The following is an 8,199-nucleotide window of genomic DNA, read 5'->3' as shown; positions in this document are numbered from 1 at the left end:
TGTACATCACAAACAGATGCAGTTAAGTCCTGGTTATGTGCCACAGATGCTAAAAAATACAGGGTGGTTCATATATAACATGTCTGATCCCATGTGTTTTGTTGTTGCATTTTGAACCATACCTTACCCCATCCTTAGGTGGGAAGAAGAGGTTGGGATGATGATGATGACGTTTGCAGTGATGATTTTAATAATAATGAATGATGATTATCATATTGATTTTGATTATTTGATGATTGATATGGTGGAGGCTCAGTCGGCTTGACCATCACTACCCTGCATCATTTTCTGTTTCCCATAACCCTTTCTTACTTGATAGTGATTGCTTGTTTGCATCCATTGGTTGCATTTTTTTATCAAGTACACCGCTTCTCGTCCGATCAGCGAAGTTAAGCAACGTTGGGTCTGGTTAGTACTTGGATGGGTGACCGCCTGGGAACACCAGATGCTGTTGGCATCCCTATGTGTCAAGTGGGGTGGAGGATTAGTGCCCCTCCCTGTAAAACAATTAACTCTAAGCCCTTGACCACCCCGTTTGGGATACATGGCGTCTGGCAATGAATGAATGAATGAAAATTTAATATCTCCTCTTGCATTTCCTTCAGTAATTGCTTAAAGTTCACTCATTTTGGTAAGAAGAGATTTTTACCCTCCACTGACTTTTATCTATTGCCAGACATCTCAATCGCATAAGGGGAGGCCACAAACAAATTAACTCCATGTCATTCTGTTATCTGCTATTTAACTGCCCTCTCTCCAACTCACACCTCCCTTCCTTGTATCTCTTCACTCCAGTCTTCCGTCTCTGCCATGGTCTCTCCTCCTCTTCACATCATACACATACCTTCTAGTCATTCTCTCATTCGCCATCCTCTACATGGCCAAACTATCTCAAAGTATTTCTCCTAATAGCACCACAGCACTTTTCCACATCCTCATTTGTATATCTGTCTGTCCATAAAACTCCACACATTCCTCAGGTAATTTCCACTGCTCTCACTCTTGTGTCCTTCCAACAGGATCTAAGCCTCATTTCTCAACGTCTTATCACAGCTTTCAGTGATCCAGCAACCTTTCTACCCTGCTGTACCCATTCAAGCATATCCTTCCATCCTCACTCATCACTCTAAAGTACTTGGATGCACCTTCATTATCTATTTCCTCACCATTCAGTCTCACTCTGTATGCTGTGATTTCCCTCAAGACCATAACTTTACCCATACGTATATTCTCTTTAGGATTCTCTTTCTTACATCATCAGACTCATGCACCAAGCCTTGCAGTTCACATTCATCACAATACAGTATCATCAGCAAGCAACAGCTCAGGAAGTTTCCACATCTTACCCTCCCTCACTAGATACCAATATATTCACATTCCTTCCTATTACCTCTCTTATAGCTCCATCCATATACAAATTGAAGAGCCACTGAGACATGCCATGCAGAAACACGACACACACAGACATGACACACAAAAGCATGGCACAAGGTATGACACAAACATGAAACAAAGAGACAAGATTTTTGTCCTTATGCAGATTCATTTCCCTCACGTCACTGGCAGAATAGGATAGCACTGTGGCCCAACATCCTTTCCATAGCACTTCTTCATGACTAGCACCATATTAGTCATGTTTCAACTAGCATTTACAAAGGAATGATGGTAATTTAATACCCAGTTAAATGGAGCATAATTAAGTTGTCAAAATACGTGCTTCCCCCATATCCGCAGACTGAGCCGACAACACCAGATATATATGGACAGCCCTGTATTTTGGTTTAGTAAATTGTGGGCTGCTGTTGCTGTGGTCTTGTATTCCTGGCTAAGTAGGACAGTGGCAGGTGTTTGGATATGCCTGTGTAGTAGTGCTGTAATCAAACCACTTCTCTGAACCAACGTAGCATCATTTTCAGCATTTTTGCCAGTACAGTATTTGCTGCCTAAGTAAAACAGTGTCAGTTGGTTGTAGCTTATCTGTGTGTGCTGATCATCTACCTTCTTGAATGAGATGTGGCTAAATGAGCTATGAAACTTTGCTAAGGATATATGCGTGTCATTTTCCAGAGTAAACTCCTGAAAGATGCACACACACGTCTGAAGAATATTAGAGGATAATCTTGGTTGTAAGAATTTTGGAGCTCCTATTGCCTCTTTTCTTTGATTAAATTCGAGTATTTAGTTTCTCCAGCATTGACTGTGATTCTTAGTAATTAAAATGAGCCAGGGACCACCACAACAGCAGGTATTATCAGCCCAAAAGATCATAAATAACTGTGGCAAATAAAAGGACTCTGCAAAAAAGCCATAGTGCTTGTTTACCCAACAATAAAAATGGGTGTTTTGTATATATTATCCCTCCTGAACTGTTGATGTTGGCTATTGTATTTGTACGCCAATTGTTATGCCCATTTTCTTGTTATATTTGCATTATTATTATTACCATGTCATTGTGATGTACTGCACAGTCAGCCACAGGAAAAAATATGCTGAAAAAGATATGTACTCTTGTCCTTCTTTGGTTGATTGTAATTGGCAACAGGTCAGCTTGAATTTATTTTTCTCAATCTCTATTTCCGTCTGCCTGTGACCTCCAGTCTTGTAAATGCAATGTGTGCAGGAATTTCAGATGTAAGATATCTTGCATTTGGCTCTCTTTTGTATATTATTTCTTGCACTCTTCAGTTTCTGCTTCTCTGCATTAAAAAGAAAAATGTATTGTCCTAAATAGCATTGAGATTTTAAAACTAACAAGCATCCTTAGTTAACGACCATTTATGTCAAAGGTTGATGAGCAACTTGAGTCGTTTCCCTTCATTTATATCCAAAAATAACAATAATTCTGAGTTTATTAACCTCATTAAACATAGCAGTTGATTCCCTTCACTTAGGTGAGAGATTAACGAGATTTTTCCCTGCATATATACGAACATTTATTGTTAATACGGTTTATGTTTTTTATATTATTTTTCCTGTGGCTGACTATGTTTTATATATTGATGTGGGAGTGTTTTTTTGGCGTCTTTATTTCTGTTGATTTATTCTGTAGTCAGTTTGCTTCACCTGACAGAGATTCATAACCGTTAGCTTTATGGCCAAGTGTAGTCAGACTGGAGAGTTAATTTGACTAGTAACCCAGGAGACTCATCCGTACCCCATCACTAAAGCATACTGAATGATTTAGTACTGAAGTGATAAAAGTTGCCTTGTTTTGTTAGATGGAAATAAACTGACTATAGTTGTATGTTGAATTGGAATATGTTATACTCTTATTCTGTATGTGGGAAAATGTGCCATGTGTTTGAAATTTTATAACTATATGGATTAGGGCATCAGGCTATAGATAGATTGATAGATAGGTAGGGAGAGATCCTAGGGTGCCCATAGACTAAATTATTTTGATATATCTCTTCCTATCACGCAGTCATTTGCCATATTTTCCTAAGCATGAGCAAGAACCAATTTGCCTGTCAGGCCTCTATCGTCTTTCAACCCAGGGTATCTCAGAAATCAGCAGTATTATGTGTTGGGCAGATAATTTTGTGCAGTATGCCTAGCCCTGGCTTCCTACGCTCCTTATGGGGTGACATAGGATTGGATGATGGCAGACTATGTTGTATAAAGTTGCAAGGTCTCCAGCATCACAGCCAATGGTTGATACGTTTTTAGAATTACTATCATTATGCTGATTCTTAGGCTATGCTGTTGATATTTCTCCTTCATTGTTGCGTTTTCTTGGTCTGTGTATCGTTTGGGTATTTGTGATGGTGTTGATGTATGTTGGGTTGGGTTGTCGTGGTTTATGATTAGAGAGAGCAAGGATGTGTGATGTCCCCATGATTTTGTGTGTGTGTGTATGATACTAGGATTTGAATGGTAAGTGAATGAGTGTATGAGCCATTTCATTGGGCTTGCAGTTAGTTTCACTCTCTCTTGGGTTTCCTCTTTGCTTTATGGGCCCTATGCATTTTATCCATGTGTAAAGAAAATAAACAAACAGGATAGGAGTGACTGCTTGAAAAAGAAAAACAAAAAAAATGGTTACGATGATTGGAAAATAATTGGTTACGAAGATGATGATGATGATGATGATTAGTCCACTTCACTAGGCATGGTACTGATAGTTCGCCTGCTTAATGCTTGTTTATTCTTTGTTCTTTGCTCCCACCTCAAATATTTCTGTCATGAGAGATAGAGAGACCGTGTTGTTGTAGTGCTAAAATCATTACATGCCTCTGACCCTCCTATCACCTGTATTGGCCGTCATAACCTTCCCTTCCAGCAAATTAATTCTCATGATAAATTGAATTCCTTTGTCAGTGGATGATAAACCTATTATATCAAAATTATGCTGTTTTGAAGATTATTTGCTATGTATTTGTAAATCTTGACTTGTAATCCCACTTGACTGACTACAGAAACCCTGGCAGCCCCAAAGGTATATGTTGAAGGATTGTCTGTTGTGGTAGTGTGGTGTGGTGTGTGGGAGGAGGCCTACACTGTGGTACATGTGGTGAGTGTTTGTAGTAGTGTGTTGTGGTGAGGGGGGGAGGCCTTACACTGGTAAATGTGAGTGTGGTGTGGTGTGGCAGGAAGCATTACACTGTGGGCATAGTGCATTGTGTGTGAGTTGTGTATTGTGTTGGCATTGAAGTAGAGAAAGATGATGATTGTGTTGAAGTCTGGGTATACTCATTTCACTCTAACTTGGCACAAATTTTCATGTTTTGGTAGTTTATTTTTTAACATGTCCCACTGGCAGAAACAAAACATTAGACCTGCATTCACTCCATAGCTTTTCATTGTGACAGGCATCATATTTTAATGCCTGTTTACTGTATTCTTACAAATCAGCATTCATGAGAGAGCATAAGCCATTTTTAGACCAAGTTAGAGTTGTGTTTCTCTGGGTATGGTTGAGTATGAAGGGTGGGTGTCTGGTGATGGTTTTTGAAGGTTTCTGTTGTATATCTAGGTAGTAGCTATGTACCGTCTGAAATAGTAGAAATAAAGTTTAAAAAGAAAGAAAAAAAAAGTGGATGACGGCCACAGCCACTTGGCGGTCTGCACTTGGGCTACTGGACTGCACTTAGGCCACCGGTATTGCAGATGGTCGGAGCCAGTGACCTGTACTGTGAAATTCCATATGCTTTTCACAGCACAGTTCCTTTGGAATGGGGGCTGTTTTAAGGGGGTAGGAAAAAATATGTATCCTTCTGAAAAATAGTGTGGGGTATAGGATGAGAATAGGTTGTAAGTACTCTTTGTAATGTAAGTTATTATTACATGCTTTCCATAGGTGTTCTTGAAAACCAGCATCATATTTTAGTGCCTATATAATGTATTCTTACAATACAGCATCCATGAGAGAGAGCACAGGGCATTTTTAGATCAAGTTAGAGTAAAAAGAGAGAGAGAGTATAGGTTGTATTTTTCTGGATGTGGTTGTGTCTGAAGGGTGGGTGTTTCATGATGGTTTTTGAAGGCTTCTGTTTGGCTGTAGTGGCCATGTATATCTAGGTAGTTGCTATGTACCGTCTGAAGTAGTAGAAATAAAGTTAGAAAAGAAAAAAAAAAAGTGGATGACGGCCACAGCCACTGGCGGATCTTCACTTCGGCTACAGGTATTGCAGGTGGACGGAGCCGGTGACCTGTACTGTGAAATTCCATGTTTTTCACAGTATGGTTCCGTTGGAATGGGGGCCGTTTTAAGGGAGTAGGAAAGAAAATATGTATCCTTGTGAATTTTAATGTTGGGTATAGGATGAGAATGTCTATCTATCTGTCTGCCTACTGCCAGCTGCCATAATCCCGTAAGGGGGGGCCATTTGACTTTTATTTATGGGGAAGGGCACTAACCCTTCACCAACCCACTTGTTGACACATAGGGAGCACATATGGTTTGATTATATGGTTACCACCCAGCATTGTAAACAGTTTCTTGGCTTATAGATTTTTTTAAAGTATATACTTTTTGTAATGCAAGTTTTTATTACATGCCTTCCATAGCTCTTCTTCATAACCAGCATCGTATTTTAGTGTTTATATACTATGCTTACAACCCAGCATCCATGAGAGAGGCAATACGTTTGTGGCCATCCCGTACGGGATTAAGGCGTCTGGCAATAGATAGATAGATAGATCCATGAGAGAGAGCACAAGGCATTTTTAGACAAAGTTAGAGTAAAGAGAGGGTGAGAGAGAGTAGGTGTATTCATGTTTCTCTGGGTAGGGTTGTTTGTGAAGGGTGAGTGTCTGGTGATGGTTTTTGAAGGGTCCTGTTTGGCTGCAGATTTGTGGATGTCTGTAGTGCCCTTGTGTACAGTGTGAAATAATAAAAATAAAGTACTGTATATATATATATATATATATATATATATATATATATATATATATATATATATGTATGTATGTATGTATTTATAGAAAAAAGCTGTGTACACTCTGAAATAATAAAGTACTGGGGAAAAAAAAAAAAAGAGGTTGACGGCCACAGCCATCGGCGGACTGCGACAAGTGCAGGTGGTCGGAGCCGATGACCTGTACTGTGAAATTCCATGTATTTTCACAACACAGTTCCTTCTGAATGGGGGCCGTTTTAGGGGCGAGAAAAAAAATATTGACTATATCTTGTGAAATTTAGTGCTGGCGTGCAGTGTTATAGGCTTTGAATGGCTGTAGTGGCTAGGTAGGCAGTATGTACAGGATAAATTATTAACAGAAAAAAAAGAAAATAAGAAAAAAAGGAGGAAAAATAAAAATGGTTGCACATTTTATTTGGAGTTAGGTAACTTTCTAATTTGGGGCAGTGGTCAAGTAATAGGTCTAGTACAACTTCCATGGTGGTTTGAATGGCCGTAATGCTTTTATATTCCTCTGACAAAGTGGGGCCAGACTGGAGGGTCAGTTGAACTAGTAATCAAGGAGACTCATTCTGTCTCAGTACTAAAAATTTCACTCTTTCATGGGATTAGTTATTATGAAGAGGTACATAGGTTGGGGGGAGGAGGCAGCCTTATAACGTTGCGTGGAGGTCTTGTTGGGTTGTGGTGGTGGTTTATGTGTTCGTGTTTTTCTGCATTGAGAGTCCCCTTGTTGTCCTGTGTCTGTGTGTTTAGCCAGGAGGGATTTTTGGCACTGAGAACACCAACTGGTATTGTAGTGGTGTTGGTCTGGAATAGGAAAGTCTGGAGTTGATAATTTTGAAGCACTTATGTAGGGAGAAATATATGAGGTAGTCAGGATTCCAGGGGCTTAAATGGTCAGTGAGTGAGCATCTAGCCCTTTTCACTGGACACGGCCTTGTTATATCAGTGCCACCACCTGAAGGTGTCTGCCCTGCACCGCAATTTTATAACAATTGGGTGCGTAAGGTGAGAAGTGTGAATTTCGGGGGTAGGGTTGTGAGGCAGACTGGAAAAAAAATACGAGACAAGGTCATAGGGTGGCTGCCAGAGATTGAGCAGCATAGACAGCCACCATTAGGTGACTATGGCCAATGAATGCATGTTGGAGCCTTCATGAATGGTACGATACAAATGATATAAAAATACTGAACTGTTTCTACAGGCCCATCATGTACACCTCAGTATATATATGCATAGCTTTGAAATACTGTATATATAAACACATCATCTGATATCTAGTGGCACATTTTCCACACAGTTTAAAACAGAATATGTGTAAATTGTGAGTTTTGTTTGTGTATAATGCCAGCAGTAATTCCTCATTTAATAATTGATATATATTCCTGTAAATTGCTGATTGTGTGAAGTTAGGGTCGGGCCCCAGCAAGAGGGACTTTTTCTCCAGCATTTAAGGATCATATGCAAGGCAGAACTAACTAGCAATATTTATTTGTGTTAAATTTAAAAAAATTATATTTTTAAATGAATTAACATTGATCTTTCACAGCACACCTTTGAGATTAATTAAGAAGTTTGTGAAAAGTGTATTTTTGAGTGACATTAAGAGAGAGACTGTGCTTAGTGAAAGTATCTTAAATGAGGAATTACTGATAGGGGTTTGCCAGTAAATTATTATTATTATTTTTATTATTATTTGACCCCCAAGCAGTTTTTGAAGCATAAACTAATGATACCCCTTGCTGGCATTAATATTACAAAGGAAAACAAAGTTGAGTGTTTATTCTCTGTGTGTTTTAGTACTTCATATAGTTAAGTATTGTATTAGGCTTCC

At 39.2% G+C, this 8,199-nt stretch overlaps 1 pseudogene; it reads left to right on the top strand.

Moving 5' to 3' along the window:
* The first annotated feature begins 335 nt into the window (after nucleotides 1–335).
* LOC145406264 (5S ribosomal RNA) lies at nucleotides 336–457 on the top strand (annotated as a pseudogene).
* The last annotated feature ends 7,742 nt before the right edge of the window (nucleotides 458–8,199 follow it).

Source organism: Coenobita brevimanus, chromosome 69 (genome assembly GCF_032717465.1).
Source record: "Coenobita brevimanus isolate Jiangsu-jjx chromosome 69, ASM3271746v2, whole genome shotgun sequence".
In the NCBI taxonomy this organism is placed as follows: Eukaryota; Metazoa; Arthropoda; class Malacostraca; order Decapoda; family Coenobitidae; genus Coenobita; species Coenobita brevimanus.
The sequence above is the reverse complement of the archived record's forward strand: the minus strand, read 5'-3'. Positions and strand labels throughout refer to the sequence as shown.